Below are 25,660 nucleotides of genomic sequence, written 5' to 3'. Positions count from 1 at the left end.
TTTCAAGATAGACTACAAAGCTGTAATATCAAAGTAGAGTATGGTCTTTGTCCAAAAACAGACACCTAGATCAATGCAACAGAATGAGGAGCCCAGAAATAAACCCACGCTTCTGTGGCCAATTAATCTATGACAAAGGAGGTGAGAAAATACAATGGGGAAAAGACAGTCTCTTCAATAAGTTGTGCTGGGGAAACTGGGCCACTTTCCTATACCGTACACCAAAATAAACTCAAAATGGATTAAAGACCGAAATGTGTGACCTAAAACCATGAAACCCCTACAAGAACACAGGCAGTAATCTCTCTGGCCTTGCAACATTTTCCTAAACATGTCTCCTAAGGCAAGGGAAACAAAACCAAAAATAAACCATTGGAGCTGCACCAGAATAAAAAATGTTGTGCAGCGCAAAAGAAACCATCAACAAAATGAAAAGGATAACCTACTGAATGGGAGAAGATATTTGCAAATGATATAACTGGTAAGGGGGTAATATCTAAAATATATAAATAATTTATACAATTCAACACAAAACACAAGGAATCCAATTAAAAATGGGCAGAGGACTGGAAACCACAGCACTGAATATATCAACAAACCCAAGAAACAAACCCAAAATCTTTATATAGCTAAGACTTTTTCTTTTTTCATTGACTGTATGGTATTCTGCTGTCTCACTGTTGCAGACTGATTACTTCCCTCTCGATGGACTTTGGGGTTTTGTTGTTATTGTTTAAGTAATCTCTGCACCCAACTTGGGGTTGAACCCACGACCCCGAGATCAAGAGTCCCACGCTCCACCACCTGAGCCAGTCAGGCGGCCCTGGCGTTGTTTCCATGACAGAACTGCCACACTCGTGAAGGGGTCTGTGACTGGGGTAGGGTAACAGACGCTGCCAGATGTGCCTCCGCAGAGGCTAACTCCCACTGGGTATGTATGACGAACACTTTGTTCCAACACTCTTATCAACACCGCCTTTTTGTCTTTTTTTTCCCCTCCGTCTGAAAAGTGAAACAGTGGTTGGCTGTTTAGCTTGTACTGTTCCTGTGAGTGAAGCTGACCGTCACTCCAGGTCTATTTCCTTTCCTGTACCCTGTTTAGTTAAATCCTTCTGCCCCTCTTTCTATTGGATTTTCTTATTGATTTGCAGGGGTTTGTTACATATCAAGGAAATCAGTCACTTTGCCTTAAGAGAACTTGTAATTTTTACTTGTCATTTGTTCTATGGCTTTATTTTTGGCATTTCTTCACATGCACATTTTTTAAAAAAAATTCATGTAGCCAAACTGATCCAGATTTTAATTTATGGTTTCTAGGTTCTACATCACATTCAGAAATGTCTTCCCCACTCCAAGATTAGTAAAGAATTCTCCCTTGTTTATTTCTTACACTTTCATGGCTTTATTTTTCATATTGGAATCTTTGCTTGATCTGGAATTTACTCACTCTAAGGCATGAATTAGATATCTACCTTAATTAATTCTTCCGGTTATCTCAAAACTGTGTGTGGAATAATCACACTGAAGGGGGTCCCAGAGCTCATCTAGACAAGCCTCTCATCAATAGCTGGGGAAACTGAGGTTCAGAAAGAAAAAAGGACTTGCCTCAAGTTCTTCTATCTAGGGGTCCCAACTCCTGGCCCAGAGCTCTTTCTGCCACACCATTCTGCCCTTTCAGGAGCCCCAGTGACGCTGCAAACCTCCAAGGGGCATGTGTGCTGTGGTAGAGGGCATCTAGTATAATTGTGCAGCCTGGCGTCCCTGTTCACTGGCTCGGAGACCTTGGACATTACTGTCTCTCTGGACTCCAGTTTCTTCTTCAGCAATGTGGGGTAATGGCAACAGCCTGCTGGTCAGGGGGCTGCTGTGAGGACGGAAGGATACGGTGTGCGTAGAGTGTGATAGGTATGTGCAACGTAAGAGGAACGCAATTAATAAGTCATCAGTATGGCCAGTGTTCATTGGGTGTCTTACCAGTAAAACTGTTTGACATTTTCATTCAACTTCTTTGTTTTTACTCTACGTTTAATGGTGCCTAGAAGGCCAAAAACTTATACTTTCTTAGTTTGTTCTTTACGGTGCTGAAGGGAATGGAAGTTCCACATGAGTGGTGGCCCTGGCTGGCATGTATAGGCTATATGAATATTTGATGAATGAGTCAATAATAGATGATGATCTAGATTCCAAGGTAGAAAGAGCAAAGGGTGTGCAACCCTGCAACAGAACAGTGGCCAAAAGTCTGACTCAATCTCTGTGCTATAGGGTGTGTGTGTGTGTGTGTGTGTGTGTGTGTCTCTCTCTCTCTCTCTTCCCCCCACCCCCTACCTCCCCCACAACTTCCCTTTCCCCCAACTGAATATAACAAAGATTGAAATATGCTATCTATATCTTTTCCAGTCTTGACGTTCCCCACCCCCACTCTCTTCCTTCTCTTTTTCTTTCTCCTATTCATTCATTCATTCATTCATTCATTCATTCATTCATTCATTGTTTAGTGACCACCTTCTATATGCCAGGCACTGTGCCAGGTATGGGATATATATTGGAAACTACAAAGACATTTACAAATTGGTAAGAGAAAAAGGCATCGAACAGGTGAATGATTTGTCATCACAGATAGTGATAAGTGCAATGGAAAAAGAGAACAGGGTTCGCTGCGTGTGGATGTTTGGTTAAGGGTTATATGGTCAGGGAAGGAAGGTCTCCTTAAGCAGGAGACCTTGTGCTGAGGTCTACAGCAATGTTGGACAGAGTGTGACCCGGGCAGAGCAAACAACCAATCTGGGTCTATAGCCATCTAGTATCTCCTCACCTCAGCCCCAGCCCCACAAGGTGCTCAAAAGTGACGCTGCTCCTCCACTATTCCTCATTTTCAGATTCGGGGGCCTTCGTGGAATCTGGTCACTTGTAAGGCACCTGACTCTGAATGCTTAGGATGGAAGGGAAGACCCTTGTACTCTGCTTCCCAGACCCAGACCCTTGGCAGCCTGGGGTCAAAGTCTCTTGCAGGGAATTAACTCTGGGCACTGTCAAGCTCCCCCCAGGAAACCGCCTTCTCCCATTAGTTTTTAACACTGCCCCCAGCCCTGTAAACGGAAGAGGCCCCAAGCTCTGCCAAGAGCTGCATGGTCTATTCCAAGTCCGTAGCTATTAGTCCTCACTGCTTAGGCAGATTCCAGTACAACTCCAAATTGTTTTCCAAATATACCAGAAAGGTCATTTCCTGTTTTTTTTCTTTTTTAAAAATTTAGTATTTGCAGAGTCCATACAAAAAGAAAGCAGACTCTTTAGCAGAGGACACAGGGCACAGAATGAGACTCGGTCCCGTGGGAGAGGCTGCTTCAGGGGTGGGGAAAATGCTCTTGAAGGCTTCTCGGAGGGAAGAAAGGGCTGTGGAAACCTGATGGAAATACCAGGGCTTACTCTGCTGCCATTCCTCAGAGGGAAGCAGCTTTTCTCCATGATGGGCAGCCGGGACCAGAGAGGCAGTGAGGCAAGCAGGACAGTCAGGGCCCCAAACTAAGCACGTTCCCAGAACCCGAGAAGGGGCAGGCGGCTGAGTCTAACCAGGTGAGGCCTACACCAAGGGGCGGACTGGCACCAAGCTCGACGCCAGTGCTGCAGGGGCACGCCCAGAGGGAGTCACTCGGGAGAAGCCTCCTGCCAGGGCCATGCCTGGCGCCCACTCACAGAGCAGCCTCCAGTGAGGCTTCACATGGAGGCAGTTAGGCGGGTCCCTGGCCTCTGCACTCAAGAGGGCCAGAGCCATGCAGTCCCAGGAGCAGGTGGCAGAGACACAGGCTTTGGGGGGGCCACTCAGTGAGGAGGAAAGGACCGGCAGGGTGCTGAGTCACACAACATCCTTAATGGCCTCATGGTTGCCAGTCCCCATAGACATCCTTTTTCTCAGATCACCATCTTCCAGGGGTGTCCCCTGACCTCTCGGGCCATGCCCCAAGCTCTTCCACACAGGCGCCTCCTCTGTCAGGGACTTTTATGTTACAGGTTCCCTAGGACCAGAATCAGGACCCGGCTTGGTCCTCCTCTCTTTCCACTGGGCCCCTGGAAGTTCTTAACCCTTTCCCTTAAGAGTGTGTGTTGGTGACTCCCTAGGTAGCCAGAGGCCTCTCTCCAGAGCTCTAGAGCTGTCACTCTGACTGCCTACTTAGCATGCCCCTGGGACAGCCCACTACATTTCAAACCTCACCCGTGAAGCCACAAGCCTGCCCCCTCTAGCCTTCTCCAGCTCAGCGAAGGCACCATCTGTCCAGGCTGCTCAGTGGGAAACCGGAAGGCACCCTGGGTTCCTCCTCGGCCTCCAAGCATCTGCAATCTGTCACCAGGTCCCATCATATCTACTTGTGAAACTCCGCTTGGATCTACCCTCCTCCCCTCTCCATGGTCACCACCTGGTCTCCATCATTCCTCACCTGTACCCCTAGTGCAGGCTTTCGCTGCATCCCTGCTCTGCCCGTGGCCCACGCTCTATTTTCTACACAGACATCTGGGGTAATGTTTGCAAATCAGATGTTGGGTCATTCCCCTGCTTCATTCAACCTCCGATGCTTTTCCATTTCACATCTGGGAAAATCCAAACTCATGCCACCAGTCCCTGAAGTCCTGCGTTGATCTGGCCTTACCCTTCTCTGTGACCTTTCTTCCCATCTCCACTGTCTTTTGACTCATTTACTCTTTAATTCCTCGAAGCAACTGAGTTCTTCCTGAATTCAGGGCCTCCACGAGACTCTTCTCTCTTTCTGGAATATTCTCTATTATTCTGTTCTTTACAGAGCCTTGTACATGGATTCCTGGCTCTGTCTTCTCACACTGTCCTGCTGTAAGACGATGACCAGAGAGCCCGCAGGGCATGAGGCTTCTAGAACCTCTGCGCTCACCACTACGGCATATCGGGAAGGCCCAGCGGAGCCATCTGGAGTCTTGTGTGGTGTGGTGGACACGGCAAGGGCTGGGGAGTCCCTAGCTTCTGCCCCTATAGCTGGGCAACTCACCTGGCCAACAGATTCCTCTTCTGGTAGATGGGGCTGTAACACCTGCCTTGAAAGGTGGTTGTGAGGAATGACGAGAGCCACAGTCACAGAGTCCTTAGTGCAAACCAGGCTGTGTGCGAAGCACTTTACAGGCATTATCTGATTTAATTTTATAGCAGCTCTGTGAAGTGGAAAAGTGTTCTTAATCCTATTCTACAGAAGAGAAAGCTGAGGTGCAAAGAGGTTATGAAGCTCCCCTAAAGTTATATACTCACTGAGTGGGGGTAGGATCAAGCCTGTGCTATTAGGCTATAAAACACAGAAATGAATCATTATCTGCCTGGTGTATAGTAAGGGTTTGCTACATGCTGTCCACTGCCTTTTCTCTCATCAGTCTCCAATCTCACAGTAAGCGTTTCTGAGGGAAGGGCAAGAAAGCAATGAAGTCCCAAGAAAATATTCTATAGTGCTAGCTGAAACATATATCCACATGTACTTTTCCCACACTTAAGCAAAGTTCTATTTAGAATTTTCCAGGGGCGCCTGGGTGGCTCAGTCGGTTAAGTGTCTGACTTTGGCTCAGGTCATGATCTCATGGCTCCTGAGTTCGAGCCCTGCGTCAGGCTCTCCGGGGTCAGCACAGGGCCTGCTCTGAATGCTCTGTCCCCCAGGCTCTCTACCCTTCCCCCACTTGTGCTCTGTCTCTTTAAAAAAATAAACATTAAAAAAAGGTTTTCAGTTGGAGATAAAAATCTTCAGAATCTTTTCAGTAATGTTAGGTTGATTCTCTGAATTCTGCAGAGGGCTGGGGCTGAGGATTAAGAGAGTGATATAAACTCTCCAATCCATGCACATCTGTGCTTCTCTGGAGGTCTCTGGAAAGAGGCAGAACAATCCAGCTGGATTACCGCTTGGGGACCAGGCATGCCAGGTCTTTCCAAGCCTGCCTGCTGTTTACACACTATCTAAACTTGGTGAGGGCTTGGCTAAAATGGTTCCCAGAGACGGGCAGTTCCCGTCAGACTGTGGAAGGAGGGAAGGAAGGGAAAGTGCGATCACTTCCAAGCAGGCCAGCCAAAGGTCCAGAGGCTGGACTGAGCACCAGCTCTGCTGGGCACCTCTGGGCAAGGTTCTTCCTCCTCAGACCGTGGGTGTCTCAAATACACGATGAAGGGGTAGCTGGGGTCTTTGTGGTGGTTTTGAAACATGTCTGCAAACGCTCTGATGTTTCTCCTATCAAGTGGGGAGTCTAATTTGCATCCTTTGATCTAACCTCAGTGACTTAACTCGTAACAAATGGGATACAACAGAAGCGATGCTGTGGGACTCCCATGATGGGGTTAGGAAAGGAGACACGGCCTCCAGCTAGCTCTCTTGGGCCACTTGTCTTTGAGCTGCACACAGGGAATCTGAGGCTGCCACACTCTGAGGGGGCCCAGACCAGCCCAATGAAATGCCCACATGGGGAGATCCTGGGACAGCACGGAGAGACACAACTGGCAGCCGCTGGCTACGCCGGCCTCTAGCCGTTCCAGCACCGGCTGACTGCAAGTGAATGAGATCCAAGCCACAAGAGCCTGGCCAAGCTGTCCTCGCATTTCTGACCCACAGAAACCATGAGATATAATAAATTATTACTGTTATTTTGAACCACTAAGTACTGGGGCTGCACAGCCAGAGGGGCCTCTAACAGGTTACTGCCGGCTCTCTACAAGTCTATACGAAAGCGTTCCCTAAATCCACTGTGGAGAATGAAAAGCAGCAAGATAGGATTTCTGTACTATTAATTTATCCATCCATTCGTTCATCAAAATTTTAGTCATCACTCAGTGTGCACCAGGCTTGGGACCAGATGCCATGGACGCAAGAACAGTAAGACATCACTATGCCCTTGAGGGAAGTTCATGGTGTAGGTAGGGAGATGAACTTGGGCACCGATATTCGTGACCAATGTAAGGGACATACACCAGGGTTACAGGATCACTGGGGGACAGTTTCAAGCTGTGTCCCTTGCCACCCACAGGAACTCTAGTATCGCCAGGCAGGACGATGTGGCGTGCATCTCTACTGATGACGGAAGAGTGTCAGAGCCCCCACAGGTAAGGAGAGAGAAAGGAGTTTAGGGACCACTTCTGTGTATAAATCTTTAAAACCTTTAAGAATCTTTAAAGAGCTTGGAAATTAAGAGCTGTAACAGAAAGACATAAGGCAGAGTGGGGGGTCGGTTGTTTATACAGTCACTGATTTTAATGAAGTTACTCCTCCCTTCCTTTCTATTTATCACTCACTGGGCACTGAGGACTCAGCAGTGAACAAAATGGACCCTCTGTCCTCATGAGGCTGACATTCTAGTGGAGGGACTCACACTAACATGCAAACAGAATAAATGTCAGGTGGCAAAAGTACTAAGGAGAAAAAAAAGCAGGGCAAGAGGTGTGGGGTTTTCTACAGGGGGACAGAGAGCCTTGGACAGATGGACACCAGTGCACAGACCCAAAGGAAGGGAGGGGGGCAGGCCGGCAAGTACCTGGGGAAGCGGTGCCAGGTAGAGGGAGGAGATGCAAGATGCAGGGGTCGCCTGGCATCCAGAATGATGACCAGGGGGCCACAGGGCTGGGAGACAAGGACTGGTGGGGAAAGAAGACCGAATGTAGCTGGCACCTGCCAGGGTCCTAGAGGACAAGGGTGCCTCTGAATTTTGCTCTGATTTTGCTTTGACCCTTTCACAGGCATTTCCAATTGGACACTAATACTTCCCTTCCATGCCAATTTTCAGAGCCTTCTCCCTAGTGTGGGGTGAGTGGAGCCTCAGGCCAGCAAGACCTGGGTCCTCTAATCTCAAGCTAAAGGGGAAAACCAAGTTCTTGTTCCATTCTTCCTGCCTCTGGATAGAAGTAGAGATCAAAATCCACAAAACACGACATAGGTAAATACTAATTAAACAGCCTCCCTTGGAACCTGGAAAAGCAACATGCTCATAAGTGAGGGACTGTTCTTGAGCACAGTGTACAGATTCACCCGTGCCTTTGGCCCACGTAACAGTTTGCAAAAGATTCCTAGTCCCTGGGCTCAGCACTGCAGCCCTCCACCCCCTAGCTCCAGGCACGGAGTCTTCACCGGACGGCCAGGTGCCTGGAGTGTCCTGTGTAACTCCTAGTGGCCCGGGACGGACACCCTTCAGCCAGAGCATCCCTACCCTGACCCAGCAGAAGAAGAGATAAGAGCTCCCTGTTTTGCCAGGCGGCAAGTGTCGATACATTTGTTCACTGTCTGCCTTCCCAGTCGGTTCCAGGAGGACAGGTACCCTGACTCTGTTTACCAATGTATCCCCAGTACACAGCATGATTCTGACATACAGAAGAGGCTCAAATAAATACAACTGTGTGAGTGAATTAGTAAACAAACAAAATAAAAACTTAAGAACCTCCACACTCTCCCTGGCTTCTGACAGTGACAGTCATAAAATGAAAATGGCTACCACTTATGGGTTATCTATACTGTGCGTCAGGCATGGTGACACGTGCTTTGCATACACCCTCTTAGTTACGTCACAGCAGGCTGGTGTAATAAGAGCCCTGCCATAGTAGGACGTGTTGGAGCCTGGATTCTCACTGGGGACTGGCTGGCTCCGAGGCCTCAAAGGCAGCGCCTCTCTGGCATAGGGAAACAGAGGATGAGAGAGAACCCTCGGAAATGGTGCGCTTAAAGAGGCTGAAGTGGCAGGAGCGGGCTGCCAGGGAGAGGAAAGGGAGGCTCTACCCAGGGGCCTGACTTGCTCGAGTTCTACTCTGGACCTGAGAATCACAGGACATTCCTTCATTCCTTTAGTCCTTCATGCAACACTTACTACATACACACTCCTTCCAGTAATGGAACGGAAAGTATCTAAGAGGCACTGAATTGTTTCACCCTCACAATGGTGACACAATGGCTACACCATGGCTCAGAGAGGTGGCACAATTCCCCCAAGGTCCTCCAACCAGTCAGTAAATCAGGACTTGAATCCACATTTCTTCATTCCCAATTCAGTGCTCATTCTTTTTTGTTTTTAATTTTTAAAAGCGTTTATTTATTTATTGAGAGAGAGGAAGAGCATGAGTGGGGGAGGGGCAGAGAGAGAGGGAGACACAGAATCTGAAGCAGGCTCCAGGCTCTGAGCTGTAGCACAGGGCTGACACGGGCTTGAACCCACGAACCATGAGATCATGACCTGAGCCAAAGTTGGACGCTCAACCGACTGAGCCACCCAGGCGCCCTGGTGCACATTCTTTAGGATGGTGCACTCTGGGGATGGCTTTGTCTTGATGTGGACGGTACTGCATCTGGGTCATCCCCCTCAGAGAACTGTTCTATCACCAAACCCCCTGCCCTCTGGCTTCTCTCAACGCAAATGGCTCTCCACCTGGTGACACCAGGCGACACACTGTAATAACGGGCATGAGGAGCTTAAGGAGCACAGATTTCCTGAGCACCTACAACCACGCCTGCTGCATAATAATGCCTAATAAAAGGTTTCTAAGAGAGAGGAAGAAAGATTGAATCCAGAGAGATGTACACTGGATCTGCTACCATGAAAGCTCAAGAGAGCATGCAGTTGGACGTCCTCAGAGGGCCTGACAGGATCCTGTACGTGCTGTCTCCTGAATTTCACAGAGTGACAGGCACCCACACGAGCAGCCTTCACACAGACAACCACAGCAAAGCCAAGAGAAAAGCCACACCAGGGATTCAGATGACAGAAAAAAGATCCTGTGCTGGTTCTGACGCCAGTGGAGAGATGTGGCCCCACAAAGCCATTGTTTTACAGTTGCTCACCGAGAGCTGCCTATTTGACAGGCGATGTTGACAAGTGAAATGATTCAGAAAATACTTGTCTCTTGCCTATGTCAATCCCAAATTCAGGCATATCAAAGACACGTTTGTAGCCTCTTAGCCAATAAAGCCATTTATAAAATATGTTTGAGTCAAATTTCATTTGTCTAATGATCCCTCAGGGAATAACTCACTCCAGATCACCAAGATTCCCACATGGTTAATCATGTAAATATCGAAACCTCATCTGCAGACAGAAAGTAGATAAGTGGTTGCTTAGGACTGGGGAGGGGTGGGGAGTCGGGGAGGTGGTGAGTAATGAGAAGGCTCTAAAACTGATCAGGGCGCACAACTCTATAAATATACTAAAGGACAAAGAATTGTATACTTTAAAAAGGTGAATTGTATGATATGTGAATTATATCTCAATAAAGCTGTAAAAAACAACCCTTATCTGAATTATAATGAATAGAAATTCTTCTCATATATTGCATTAATGCATTAACGTATTATCAACCTTTTCCTTCTATTTGAGAGAGCGAGTGAGCAAGAGAGACAGAGTGTGAGCAGGGGAGGGGCGGAGAGGGAGGGAGACATAGAATCTGAAGCCGGCTCCAGGCTCCAAACTGTCGGCATAGAGCCTGACGCAGGGTTCAAACTCACAAACCTCAAGATCATGACCTGAGCCACAGTCAGATGCTTAACCAACTGAGCCCCCCAGGCGTCCCTATCACCAACCTTTTATTAATGATTTAAGAGCACAGCTGTGTATCTGCTATCATATAGCAATGCGCTCACTATCACAATATACAGGGCAGTTTACCCTACACTAAACACCCCCCTATTTGTTCCATTCACTTTAGCTTTTCTATCAATGCCCATTACTTTTACCATGAAGCTTGGTGGTTAAGCTTATGTGTGTGGGTCATGTTTCACTTACTGGCCCATTGGCTCTGTGATCTCGGGTGAGTTACTATATCTCTCTGGGCCTCCATTTCTCCATTTGTAAAACAGCAGTACCAGCCTCACTGGAGGATTGTGTGGGTTAAAGAAAATGATGTGGATAAAGCATTCAGTGCTCTTCCTGGAAGTCGGGGGCCAAAGTGAATTCCAGCCCTTAGCACTATTCTCACCACTATCAGTAGAGCTGCCTACAGGGCCCCTTCTGAGTTATGGACTCAGAAGCCAGAACCCTCCCCCCACCCAAGAGTGTTCAGCACATCCAGTGTGTTCAATGAGATGAAACGGGCTGGGGGTGCAAGTTCATGATTGGACTGTGGGACATCCCATGGGAAGGCTCTCAGCTTCAGTGATACTAATCGTCCTAGTTCACCCTCAAACAGAAAAACCTAGAAGCCTGGTGAGGTCTCTCAAGATCCTGGCATCTGGTGCCCAGGGGGACACAGTGGCCTATAACACTTGAGGCTTTCCCTAGAACAACAGTTCTTAAAATTCAGAGGTCTCAGATACATTTGAAAATCCAAGGAAAGCTATGGACACTTGGCCCAGAAAAGTGTGTCTACACACACACACACACACACACACACACACACACACACACACTCTGTACCCATGAATACAGGGGAATTCTGAATCCCAGAAGCTAACCATAAACCCCTGGTTAAAAACCCCAGCTCTAGACTTCCTATAACCCCAGCATCCTCAAGGTTTAGTGGCTCTGTAACAGAGGCCTTTTGCAGGCTTGCCCTCTCCTAAACGGGCCTTGGCCAGATAAACAATCCTGGGGGTTGACCGGCCGCCGCTTCTTAGTCATGGCAAACAGCTGCATCCAGGGGGTTCCCGGGGGCACTGAGTCAGAACAGGACACAAGCCCAGTAGCCTGGGAAGCTATTGCAGGGCAAGGCCCCGAAGCCTTGCTGATAAGCAGCTGGGGAGTTCCAGCCCCGGCCTACTCTGCCAACAGAGAAGAGGACTCTTAGGTGCTAGAGGCAGGGAGGCCATGAGACAGAATTCAAAGAAGGTGGAAATCCCCCAAGCTCCTGGGGCTACTAGGCCTTGGACAGAGAAACGAAGGCTGAAGATTCTGCTCTAACTGTAGGGAGACAGAGCCAAATGATGGGAGGCATGCTGTGGGGAGGGGAGGGGACTGAACCATGGATCGAAGGCTGTTAAAAATGAATAACTGATGCCAGAAATGTTAAAGTATGAACACTGACCCAAAGTGGCCATACTTCCAAGTAGGCCATTCATGTTTCATGAACTGCAATTTTCTTCTGACTGGAAGGGACCTGCACCATCTCTTCTCATAAGACCACTGGCCTGTGCTTCTTTCTCCAGGCTGGGGTTTACTTGCTTTTGCTCCTCTGTCACAGTATTAAAATTCCCATAATGTACCTTAGTCCTTATGAAAATAGCTTTGCACAACAAACAAGAAAGTTGGCGTCATGCCCAAATTTGCTAATAACCTGTGTATAATTCCATCAGCTTAAAAAGACAGCGGCAGAAACCTATTCTCTTTGAAGCTACCAGAAGTAAATTGTCTTTCTCATGCTATAAGGAAATGGTCTGTAAAATTGCAGTGTGATATTGTATAACTTCTGCAAAGGGCCAACCTGCCCTTTCTTCATGGGACCAAAATTCCTTTCTAATTTCACTTGGAACCTATTTCTTTTTATTTGTTCGAACAGAAATAAAGGCATTTAGACAAACACTTGGGATGCTATAGTAGAGTGGTATGAGCAATGCAATTACCCACCTGTTTTAGTTTCTTTTTCCTACTTGCATCTCTTCAGATTTTCCACTGTTGACTAATCAGTGTGGAAATTCTAAGGGAAAGAAAAACAAAACTTAGAGCCAGACATACTCTAGGACAATAAACTAAAACAATCTTTTGGGAAGACAAGTTAAGCAGATCTAGTAACATGTTTAATGTGCACACTCTTTGGGTCAAATATATAGGAATTTATACCAAAGGTATGTTACCTTATATAAAAGGATCATCAGTAAAATATATTTTACTGCAAAGGAAATAAGAAACAAGTTAAATGTTTGTTAGTAGGAAAAAGAGTTAAATTGTGGCATACTAGTACTCTACTAGATGGCCACTACAAAGCATGAAAAAAATTTCATTGTACCCACATGGAAAAAAGGGCATGCTCTGTTGTTAAAAAGCAGTATAAAACTGCACATATCAACATTTTAATAAAAAGTATGAACATGATTGTTTATGCCTAGAAAAAAGTACAGCATTTGTATACATACACTTTTGTTTTGTATCTACATAGAAAAAGGCCATTAGCAAACTGAACTGTGGTTCTCTCTCTGGGACTCAGAGACTGGGAGAAAGGAAGTGAAAGACTTTTACTTTTTACATGAATGATTTCTATTTTTGTTGAAAACTTTTAAAGAGGTGCACACAACTTTCATAATCATTATACATGCAGTCTATCTAGAATTCTAAAATATCAAGAGGGAGGGCAAAAGACATTTCCAGATAAAGACCGAGTAAGTTTGCCATTCAGACTCCAAGAACATTCTCCAACAGAAAGGAAACCAAGCACAGGAAGTAAGTGGGGCTTTAGAGTTAACAGTGAGCAAAACTATTAAGTATAGTACGTTGGTCCATTTAAAACACTAATTAAGTAAAACAAAGCTAGGTAGGGAGATAAACACAAATCTGACAATATTACACATTTGACAAGAAGTGTCAAGGATGGGAGAGATCAGAACTAAAACTTCTCACAGTCCTTATTCAGGACAAATACTGTAATTGACATAATACATCCATGTTGCATATTGAAAAATTCTAAGGTAAAATGACAAAATACAGAAATAGAACACTTAAGTTTCACACCAGTTAGCATGCTCCTGGGTAGAAAAGTCTAATTATCCAAAAAACATTAACCTTTCCCAAATTACTACATAGTTTTAATAAGAATACACATAGCTTTTTTTTTTTTTGAAAGTGAAATGGGTAAAATTACTTTAAAGTTCATATGGAATAATAAATACCCCAAAATGTGGTCAAGAAGTAGGAAAGAAAATTATTGAAAAAATATATAAATAGGAGATTTGTGGGGCGCCTGGGTGGCTCAGTCGACTGAATATCTGACTTTGGCTCAGGTCATGATTTCATGGTTCATGGATTTGAGCCCCACGTCGGGCTCTGTGCTGACAGCTTGCTCAGAACCTGGAGCCTATCTTTGGATTCTGTGACTCCCTCTCTCTCTGACCCTCCCCTGCTTGCACTGTGTCTATCTCTCTCTCAAAAAATGAAACATTTTTTAAAAAGAGGAAAAAAATGAAATAGGAGATTTGTCTTAGGATATAATAAAAATTTACTTTATGAAGACATAGTAAAAAGATGGTTACAACATAAGAACAAATAGGTCTGCGGACTAAGGCAGCAAGTTCAGAAAAGGATACAAGAAAGTAACTTATTTATCACAAAGATGGAATTTCAGTGTAAAACAGAAAAGATGGCTTATTTAATAAATGGTGCTGGCAGATCTAAAACAAAGCCTGATCCCTACCTCTTTGCTATGTATAAACATAATTCCAAAGGGATTAAAGGTTCAGGATTAAATAATTAAAACCATAAAAGTACTGGAAGAACATTTAGGAAAATATTTATGTAACTTGGAGGTGAGGATATTATTCTTAAACAAGGCAAGAAATCTAGACACTATAAAGAAAAAAATAGAAAACTTTAATAAACAAATAATAGATTAGGAAAAATATTTGCAATACATTGCAAAAACTCATTTGCAAGAATATTTAATAAAGAGCTGCTATCACTTGTTGAGAAAAAGGCAACTGATTCATGAGGAAAAAGCAACTAACTTGTAAGGAAAAAGGGTGAAGGAAATTCACAGAAGAAAATAAAATGGCCAATTAACATGAAACAATGCTCAATCTCACCAGTGGTAAAGAAAATACAAAGCAAGCACCTCTTCTGTTAAGACACCATTTTCTGCCATCAGCTTGGTCAAAGGATAAAACAATAAAGATAGAGGAAGTATGGATAGAGGGAGGAGGGGGATGGAGTGTGGGAGAAAGAGACGAAGGGTAGGAGGGAAGAAGGGAAAAAATACCCAATATTGGTAAAGATGTAGGGAAATGAAAGTACTTGTGTATTTATAGGAAGAATGTAAACTACTAGAATTCTTTATAAAGTAGGATGGTATTCTCTATTAAAATATCAAATAAATATACCCTTTGACCCAGCAATATTATTTTTGAAAGTGTAATGTATAGAAATAAAAGCACCAGTATAGCCAGTGGTATTATAACAGGGTTGTGTGGTGACAGATGGTGGCTACACTTGTAGTGAGCACAGCATACATAACCTATAGACTTGTCAAATTATGTGTCATATACCTGAAACTAATGTAACGTTGTGTGTCAACTATACTTCAAATAAATAAAAGCACCAGTAAAAAATGGATATTTAATGCAACAATATTTTAAGGGAAAACAAAACATAACTTGAATATTTATCAAAGGACAAATGGCTGAATATATTGTGGTACCTGCAGGTCTATAGCCCTAAAGCTATTTAAAACTTTAAAAAAATTTTTTTTAATGTTTTATTATTTATTTTTGAGAGAGAGACACAGAATCCAAAGCAGGCGGGGAGGAGGAGCAGAGCAAAAGAGAGACACAGAATCCAAAGCAGGCTTCAGACTCTGAGATGACGTAGAGCTTGAACTCACAAGCTGTGAGATCATGACCTGAGCTGAAGTCAGATGAGCAACCGACTGAGCCACCCAGGCGCCCCACCCTGAAGCTATTTAAAAGGGTGCGTTAGATTTATACCTACCCAGGATGTATTATTTAGTGGGAAAAAGAAAGTGGAAAATAAAAGTATGATCCCATTTCTGACAAAACAAATAACTACATAGCTACACAAACACTACATCCACTTCAATACGAGCTTGGAGAAAGGTATGGAAGTATATATACTAAACTGATTTCAGAAGGAAGGAAATGGGAAGTAGGGGGAAAGAGATTATAACATTTTCTTTACAACATCTTCAAACTATTTAGTTACAATGAACACATGCATTACCACTTTAGGGAGAATTAATGGAAAATAAAAACAATGACAAAGAAGCATTTGAGAGCAGAGAAACACTCCAATAGGCTATGTTACACACTACCTGTTTATCTTGACATGGGATAGTTAACTGTATTTATTTTCTTTTTTGGTCAAAACAGAACATTCTAATGGCTGGAAGATATTTCTTTTTTTAAAAAAGCTTCATGGAGGAAAAAGGGATACTTCATTTCCTAAACAGTTATATTTTTTATTTAAGAAGGGGAAAAATATGGGGCATCTGGGTGGTTCAGTTGATTAAGTGTCCGACTCGAGGTTTTAGCTCAAATCATGATCTCACAGTTCGTGGGTTCGAGCCCCACACCACGCTCTGTGCTGATGGTGCAGAGCCTGCTTGGGATTCTCTGTCTCCTTCTTTCTCTGCTTCTCTCCCATGCATACTCTCTCTCAAAATAAACAAACTTAAAAAAAAATAAGGGGAAACATATTATTTAGAAAAAAGAAAGAATTTCCCCCTTTAAAATCCAAGAGAACGCCTAAAGCTTTGGCTTGAAACTGCCCTGGGGCACCTGGGTGACTCAGTCGGTTGAGTGTCCAACTTCGGCCCGGGTCATGATCTCACAGTTCGTGAGTTCGGGCTTTACACTGACAATGCAGAGCCTGCTTTGATCCTCTGTCTCCCTTTCTCTCTCTGCCCCTCCCCTGCTTGCGTGTTCTCTCTCAAAAATAAACATTTTAAAAAATTTTTAAAAAGAACAAAAAAAAGAACCTGTCCAGGTTAGGTGGTGTAGGGGTTGGTTTTGTGCTATTCCATGGCTCAGTGCCCTTGACTGCTTTCCTCCCCCGAAACAATTACACCCACTCCTGGGAGTGTGCTGGCCGCTGAGAACCAAAGCCCCGCAAATGCTGCATCTCTGCTCACAGGCTTTCCGGGGCTCCAAGCAGATGCTTTGGGTTCTATATCAAATGGGTTCTGGAATCTGGAGAATAAAACAGCTTGTTCTACAAACCATTCTGATGGAAGGAGAAAGAAGAGGAAATGGTTTATCCCAGTGGATGAAATAAAAAAGATGAGGAATAGTGTTCCCAAACACTCCCAAAGGACAGCTACTCTACTGGATCTGCCATTTCAGAGTGAGGTGCAAGGTACATGCTGGCCTTCCCTGGTGAAATGCCGTGGTTTTAACTTCTGTTCTTTTACTTCAGTGAAATAATGATGATATCTCACATTTCTATAGCACTTCATATTTTACAAAGCACTTTAAAATGCCTTATCTTAATTTCATCTTCATGACGACCCAGTATCAGATAAGTATCATTCTCACTTACAGGTGAGAATGACCCAGAGATGTTAAGAATTTTTTTTTTTTAAGTTTATTTATTTTGAGAGGGACAGAAAGCATGAGCAGGGGGAGGGGGAAGAGAGAGAGATGGGGAGAGAAAGAATCCCAAGCAGGCTCCACACTGTCAGTGCAGAACCCGTTGAAAGGCTCGATCACACAAACTGTGATATCATGACCTGAGCTGAAACCAAGAGTCAGATGCTTAACCAACTGAGCGACCCAGGTGTCGCAAGCCAAGTTAATAATCTCTGTAAGTCACATGCAAGTGGGTAACAGGGCTGCAATCCAAACTCAGGTCTCCAAACCCCAAGTCTAGTAGGACTCCAGGAGGGAGCTCAGGTATGAAATCACAGGGAGAAAGGCAGGCAAGACAATGAATAAAAGCAGCCTCTTGGGAATAACAGCTCTCCCTGCCCTTTGGGAAGAGAATTATAGTCCAGGAGTAACAAATATTCTATGCCACCTCAGGGAGAAACTTTCTCATATACTGGAACATAGCTGCTGCCTATGGGAAGGAAACCCCATGCTCCTGCGTCTATCCACCCACATCCTACCCAACCTCAAAGGCTGCTGGGCCCCTAGAACCCCAAGGAACAGGGATTTATCTCTTTCATCTCTATGCCCTCAGGGCCCAGCCCAGGGTTTGGCACAGGCTAGAAGCCACTAAGTTTCTACCTCTAATAGTTTCGAATCCATCTACCTCTTCCATCTACCTCCCCTCACCCTCTAGTCCTACCCAACACCAATCCTCACTCGCAGTGGTTACTGCGAATGCCCCTCAATCCATTCTCCACATAGTGAACACCACCCACAAAGGCCTACATCATCAGGCCCCTGCCTAATTCTCTGAACCCTAACCTCTACCCCTTTCTCCGTTCCCTTCCCCTCTATGCCTCAGCCACACAGCTTCCTTTCAGTCTCTCCGACATTCCACAAGCTTTCCTGCTTTGGGCCCTTGCACACATGTACCTTTCCCTATCTGGATCATTCTTTCCCACAACACCCTTCCTCCCCACCTCCTGCCTTAGCTCTTGGCCTAACAGACACCTCATCTCAGTTAACAGCGGCTCTTTAAGCAAGCCTGTCTTGACTGCACCCCTGTTTATTCATTCCATAACACCACTACACGTCCTGGTAAGCTTCATGTGAAGAAGGACCGTGTCTGTTTCAAGAAACACTGTTCACCTATCACCTGGCCCAGTGCTTGGAAGAGAATTCGGTGCTCAATAAATATTAATTAGCTGAATACATGAAAACAGTATTGAAGTGAACTGAAGGCTCGACTCAAATGGCACTGTCCCTTCTCAGGCTTTCCACGGCACTGTCTCTCTCTTGGGGTACATAATGACATGTGTTAGAGTTATCGGAGTCTTTTTTTTTTTTTTTTTTTTTTTACTATTGGGCCACAAGCTACTTAGAGGTCTTATTTACCCTGGTATTCCCCATAGCACCTTGCATAGCGCCTAACACACAAAGGGTCTGAACGGTGGATGAATTCTTGCACATGCACAGGAAAGTACAAAGGAGGCTGTGGTTTCTCCTACTTAGGAGAATGTGGCACATGGCACCTTTGAGATATGCAAACAGAGACTGCCCAGAAAATGACAAGTGAAACCTGAAAAGCAGTGGTAGTGTGTGGGTGAGCAGATGGTAGGTGAGGACAGACGTGTGGACTGCTAAAGGGGAGTTTCTTACACTAGCAGAAACTTTCTGGTGCCAAACTGGAATGTGGATAAGAGATCGAACAAAGTTCACGCCCTTTGACCTGGCTATGCCTTAGTAAAAAATCAAAGACGTGAAACCACTGGCTGAGGATTTAAGTGTTTTTTCTGTACTGTCTAGCTTTCCTTCCATGAACATGTTCTAATTTCATAATCTGGAAAAAAAAACCCACCCTCTACAATAAATGTTATAAAAACAAACCAGCAGAAAATCCAGTGGTGATCTTAGGCTGCAAAATCACCCATCCTTAAGTCTCCTTACTAAACTTGGGGTTGTAGATGTAGGATGATCCAAGGCGGGGCCTCTGCAATTTGTGAGGAAGAGTTCCCATCTTTCATGTGAAGCCTTGAACAGGAAGGTTCCAGGAATGAAAGCTTGGGCAGGGCGCAGCTCTCACTTCTCCCTAAAGCTGGCAAAGCTCCTCTGGGGGTAATCAGCCAGCTCGAGATCCGGACCCCTATCCGCCCGATGCTGATCCACTGCAACTGTTTCACCTGCCTGTCTTCCATGACGGGAACTTCACAAGGCCACTGGCTCTCTCTCCTCGGGGCCCTGTCCGCACCCCGCCCCCCCCCCATGCTTGGTGTGAGTCCACCCCTCAGTGTAATTTACTGAATGGCAGAGACCACACCTATAAAGCATTAAACATAATGACTGACCTAGGTCCCTAGGACATAATAAGAATGCATCAGCTAACAATACTTCATTCCTTTAGTGCCCTGAAGGCCCATTATTCATTTTGGAAAAGCCAACTGAAGAGCAGTAATTTCTTGGAAGATTAAAGAGACTTCTTTTAAGTAAAGTTAGGAAATATTGGCTTCCTCTAATAAAACAGATGCATTTTAATCTGCAATTTAGAATCACTCAGCATCAGAGCAGACAGTAGCTTCCAAAGGAACCACTCTTTGAAGGAGCAGTGCACAAAGTTTTCATAAAGCATTTCTGAAAGATTTCCAGGAGTTAGTGAGCTCAGCCTTCGGTCATGATTAATGACTTGTTTCCAAGAACCTTAGATTTTCCACGTCTGTCTCCACTTAGGAATCACTTCTGGCCCCTTGTGAAAACACTCAGCAGAGTTAATTAGGTGAACGCAGCTCCCTGTCACACTCAGAAAGTAACACCTGCCACCAGCTTCTTCCTTAAGTGGCCGGGCCAGCATCCTCTGGACTCAAGAGAACGGCACCTGACTGGGTGACAGGAAACAGCTACGACACAGGGGAAAGAGCAGCATGGCGGCTCCGGGGCCCATCGCAGGGGGCTTCAACACTGATAAGTTCAGAGATGACCTCACATCCCTCATACAAATGCCATCCCATGACTCAGGGGGCCAGGGCCTGTGTACATTGGCTAATATTCTCTTTCTGGAAACTGTAAAGTAGCTAATCCCAAGCATTTTTGTGCCAACTAAGTAGGCAATGAGCCTTATCCTGTTTCATCCCCATGGTGCCCCTGGAGGTAGGTAAACTCTGATCCCCCCACTTTACAGAAAAGCAGCAGTCTCTGTGAGGTAATCTAAGATGTCTCCACTAGGAGGTGGTGAGTATCTGCTACCCTCCCCAACTTCCCACCGAACCCTAGACAGTCTGAAGTGACAAGGGTTGTGGACACCAACCAGGTATCCTGGGACCGAAAGTGCAAATGCCCACAGGGGACAAGGGGCAGGCAAGAGGCTAGAGACGGTGACAGACAGGCAAGCAAATAACACAGATGGTAATCAACTGGAGAACACACCTGCTAAAGGCATTAAAATTCAAACAAAAATAAAAACCCAAACCAGGTACTTTCCTTCCAGAAATACCACCTCCTCACCACCATCTTAGGAAGAAGGACCAGTTTTTAAATTAGCCAAGGTCTGGAGATCTTGGGGAGCTGGGCTGGGGTTGAGGCAGAGGCAGAGGCCCATGGCCCACGACCATGGGTGGTTCCACGGCAGTAATGGTGCAATTTCAAGGGTTGAGCTGCTGGAGAAAATGGAAGAAGCTCTCAGACACTCCAGGGGCTTTGAGGACCCTCCTGGTAACCAGAATTTTAATTCAAGCAATTGTCTTCTTTGTTCTTCTCTTTCAGAGAGAATTTCTCTTTGAGAGAGAGAGAGACAGAGACAGAGAGCGAGTGAGAGAGCACGAGCAGGGGGAGAGGGGAAGAGGGGGAGAGAAGGAGAGAATCTTAAGCAGGCTTCACGCTCAGCACAGAGCCCCATGCAGGGCTTGATCACAAGACCCTGGTATCATGACCTGAGCTGAAATCAAGGGTCAGACAATAGACTGAGCCACCCAGGCGTCCCTCAGACAGAATTTAAATACTGCATCTTCCCGAGGGTTAGAGTTTCGGATAGGCTTAAAGATAAAAATCCCTTAAATTGCCCATACCTGGAACCCTAGAAATTCAAAATCCAAGACTTCACATCATCTGCTTTTCTCTGCACTTTGGCTCTGGCCATCCTTTCCTGCAGCGGGAGAGGCCGTGCCTTGGTGAGATGAAGGTACAAGGGCAGCAGAGAGAGATTTTTCCTTCCTTTCCTCCCTCTCTTGTGCCAAACCTTAAAATTGAGTATGCTGTGTCTCCTCTGGATCTGTGTGTCCAGTAATGGGGTTATGGTAATGGACGAGACAGACTCATGAGAGAGGGCACATGGTCTGGGGGAGACATGGTGAATGGAAGTTATGCCAGTCACTGTGTTAGCACAGTTCAGGTGAACGCGAGGAAGGAGTTCAGGATGATATGGGAACATGCAGTGGAGATAAGGGAATAATGACACTGACCACCTCGGGTTATGCACTTAAGGAGACACTTGATAGTGTTGATTCTTGTTTCTCCTGTCTTGCGTATGTGCGCACACACGTTCACCAGGCTGAGACTTTCTCTCTCTTCAACAAACCTTACAAAACTATGAAAACTCAGAAGTAACTTACTGAGTTTCCAGACAGGAATGTGTTTTATGTCCTCTTTTAATTGTCCTTATAGGTGCCTGTTTTCAGCCATTCTGGGATACTGAAAACCAGGGGCACTTTGCTCCTCAAGCCCTAAGGATTCTCCTCAAAAGCAAAAAAGATATGGATGGTTCATGTCAAGCTGAATTCTGAAATACAGCAATCATCTAATTTTGTCCCCTTATTTAGGTACAAAAGGGGAAAGGTAGCCCAGAAAGTGTAGAACACTTGTTCAGGACCACAAATTTTCCTTGGGTGGCCCTTTGTTTCTTAAAGCCAAAGTCTTTCCCCTTCGGGGAGCACTTGCCCAAGTGCTTACACATTTGTTCTGTTTATTTTCTAGTCATCAACAGCAAATTTTAAAAAGGAAGCAATAAAAAGACCACAAAGCTAAACTTTTGCGACGCTTCTTTCCACCCTGGAGTCCACGAAGCTATTGCGGCATTGGGGTGTCTGTGATACACTCACTACATGAAACCCAATTATCTCTGTAGCTTACATTTAGGATACCAATCTTCTACTTGTGAGGGGGGACTAAAGGGAATTTTCACTTCCAGAGACATTTCTCTCTGGAATGTGTAAAACTGGTTGTACCACCTTCATAATCAGAGAAAAAACTAAAGGTTTTACAAACACGGATGCCTAAGGGAACACTTATTTCTTTACCTATCTTTAGGGCAAGGAGCTACTTTTAAAGCTCTAGCCAATCTGTCAGTGTTCTTGGGGTAAAAAAGTCAATCGTCAATTGAATGGAGCCCATCTGTGAAGCTTGAGTTCAGACTTGAGCCTCAGGCAGTTTCAGACAAAGTCATAGTTTTCAGAGCAAAAATGTATCATAATATAAAAATAGACACTTTGTGGCCAACAGGCTATAAAGCGAGCACAGCTCTCCAGAGAGCTCTGCCTCCAAACTCTGCTTTCCCGGGGGGTGGGGGTGGCGGAGAATAAAGTTCTACTTACAAGAGTGAAGAGTTTCTCCTAAGTCCAGGGCTCTTCAGTCACAGGGAGGGGAGGATTTAGGAAACCAGGATTCAAAATGCTTCCCTTTTGAGGGTGAGCAAGATTAGCAGACCAGGCCGGCAGTGCAGTCTAGATTTTCTTGCCCTCTCTCTCTCTTCCTCCCTCTTTCTGAGTCTCTAAATGAAATGCACTTCGAGGTTTTAGTGGGTGTTTCCCACGTCTCCGGCCAAGTAAGTCCCCATTTGTTGTAACCCAACACTCAGCCTGATGATGTCAACCACTCAGCTGCCTCGCTCTGTTTCCACCTCTCTGTCCACGGGGGAGATCCATTTCCTCTGGACAATGAGCCGGGAGGGCTGTAACTGCATCCTAGGCCGTCACATTTGCCTAACATCCTTCCTTCAATTTTCAACAGTGCAGCCTTAGTGACAAAAGGCTTCCTATCCACTCACCGGGCCAGGGCTCCTGGCCTAAGTCCCTTTGCTTCATAGTCACTGCTGATTGAGGGTGACCTGGTTTGCTTTGCTGTGTTTCAATTCACTTCTTTGGTGTGTAATACACTTGTAGGGTGGAGATTTGCATCCCCACTAGACCCCACTCCCATTTCCTCCTGCGCAATTTTTCAAATTGTTTAATTTCTCCTCCAAGTTTCCTAGGTGCATGCTGGGCACAGTATTTATGTTTGTCCCTCACTTAGGAGAGAGGAAATGTGCCCAAGCGCAAGGCTCACCAGGAGCTCTGCCCTGGAGAACTGGCTTCTGGTCTCAATCACACTTCTAACTCAAAGAATGGTCTCAAGCAAGTCACCTCTCTTCCTGGACCTCAGTTTTCCCATCAATAAAGATGACTTTGGGGCCTTCCACTTCTGAAATTCAGTGACTGAGGAGCTTATCAATGATCACAACTTAAAGAATTTTACCATAAGCCGCCTAAGAACAGGCTTGAGGGAGGGAAGAAGCCTTGACAGGTCAGAGGCAAAGGCCCAAGATGCCAGGCTCAGCCTGGTTCCTTCAACCTCCTTTGTGCTGCAGCTGGACTGTTTCTCTGGGAGAAAACCCCAAAGAATTCACTGAACAAGGCCTGGGGGACATGGAAAGAGGCAGCGTAAACTACTAGATAAGATAAAGAAGCACGAGAACCGTCCTTAGGGATTAATATGGAACAGCGGGGATTAGGAGAGACCATAACAATCTCATGAATTTGCAGAGCGCTTAAAGGGGAAGACACAAAAGCCCCGCACTTCTGGGTACAGAGGGAAGCAGCGGGACATGTATATTGCCTATGGGCATCAGTGTGGGAGCCAGAGATGTGGATCCGAGTCCTGTGTGACTTAACTGCTCTGAACTTTTTTTTAACTGTAAAATGGGATGCTAGGGCCTCCCTGTTGGGACGGTGAGAAAGAGCACGTGCAGGGAACTGAAAGTATCTGCACATGCTAAGGGCTGATAGATGGCAGCTTTGTTGTTGTATGTGATCTCATCTGATTCTCATTTTAGGAGAATTAGTACCCAGGGGCTGAATTCTTAGTCTGCTTTTCCTGGGTAGGAAAAATGAAACACAGATTAAGTCAAGTGACATGCTCAAGATCACAGAGCTCAAGATTAAAGGGTGAGATTTGGAAACTTGAGTCTTTAACTCCTACTTGGGGCAGCATGCGTGCCACACATCCCAAGGCTACTTCTCAAAATGGTTACTTCCCCGAGCATGGCCCTTATTTCTAAATAGGAATCATCTCTACTTAGAAAAATGAGCTAACTCATTTAGGTGGGAGGGAGAGTTTTCAGCCAGGCCAGAGGAGAGGGGAGGTAGTCAATCTACTGCCTAAAGGAAACACAACAGGTCATTAAGTAAGAGGGGTACTTACTTGCTTTGCTATGAAAATACTGTGTGACCGACCTGAAGGAAGTCTGGGCTTCAGTCGCCCTTCCCCCCATTAAACTTGCTTAGATGGGAAGCTGGGATTGTAGTTCTTTTGGGAAAGAAGAAGCTATTTATAGGTGGGGGTAAGGCTGTGGGAGTTTGTGACTTAACAAAAATTTTAATTAGTTCTCAGAAATCTTTGACGCTGTAATCAGGAAGGACTAAGCAAACAGACTATATGTGAGGAGGGAGTGTGCCAATCTGAGGCCTTCCCACAGGCTGGTGTGGGGCTATAGTAAAATGAAAAGCACTCTAGCCTCTTAATTCATGGAAAATAGTAGTCACCATCTCAGAGAGATCTGGGTTTCCTTCTTGTCCCTGGACTTTCCAGCAATATATGACTTTGGGAAAGTCACTTTCTGTGTAAAGTGAGAATAATAATAGAAGGTTCTTGTGTGGATTAAGTGCCTGGCACGAACTACACGTTCAAAATACTTGGGGAAAAAAAAAACTTGCAAAAATAAGCTGTGACATCCTAAAGTAAAAGGCATTATTTTCTAATTCTGACTCAGTGTCCCCATCCTCTCTACTCTGAGGATGATGTAACGGTGAATGAATGTTGGGAAGCCAGAAGAAGGACCCATTATTTCTCTAGAATTCATCCTCAGGATGAATAAGAAATAAAAGCCCACCTAGAGCTGTCAGGCAGGTTCTCAGCAGGAACACTCAGCTTGGAGGAGGCACAGGAGGTAGAGGCTGGAGCCATTGTCTGGCCAGGCCTTTATTCTAGAAGCCCAAGGGGGCATCAGAAAATGAGCTGGGCCCCGGACAGATCAGTTTACTGAAATCACTCTCAATGCTTTGAATCAGGTTTTGTTATTTGAACAAAAATAATAGTAAGGAGCCCGTTCATAAAGACAAAGATACTGTTTTCTTCGACCACATATATTTTGTAACACTTGCTTGGCAGACTGAATACTCGTACATCTGTGACAGAATCCATGAAGAGAACACAGGACACCAACA

General features: G+C 45.2%; 1 protein-coding gene across 4 annotated transcripts in view; it reads right to left on the bottom strand.

Annotated features, from left to right (window-relative positions):
• The window catches only part of PKIG (cAMP-dependent protein kinase inhibitor gamma), an 89,878-nt gene that overhangs the window by 8,849 nt on the left and 55,369 nt on the right, over positions 1-25,660 (bottom strand). For 2 of the 4 annotated variants that reach the window (XM_077765273.1, XM_077765276.1), the window contains exon 2: positions 12,517-12,586. The gene's annotated coding sequence lies outside the window, so the exon portion shown is untranslated. Of the gene's footprint in view, positions 1-12,516; positions 12,587-21,253; positions 21,331-22,774; positions 22,943-25,660 lie in introns of those variants that run through there. The other 2 variants (XM_077765275.1, XM_077765274.1) reach the window with 2 other exon arrangements.

This window comes from Crocuta crocuta, unplaced genomic scaffold (genome assembly GCF_008692635.1).
Source record: "Crocuta crocuta isolate KB4526 unplaced genomic scaffold, BGI_CrCroc_1.0 scaffold477, whole genome shotgun sequence".
In the NCBI taxonomy this organism is placed as follows: domain Eukaryota; kingdom Metazoa; phylum Chordata; class Mammalia; order Carnivora; family Hyaenidae; genus Crocuta; species Crocuta crocuta.
Note: the sequence above shows the minus strand (reverse complement) of the source record. Positions and strands in the feature narration are given on the sequence as shown.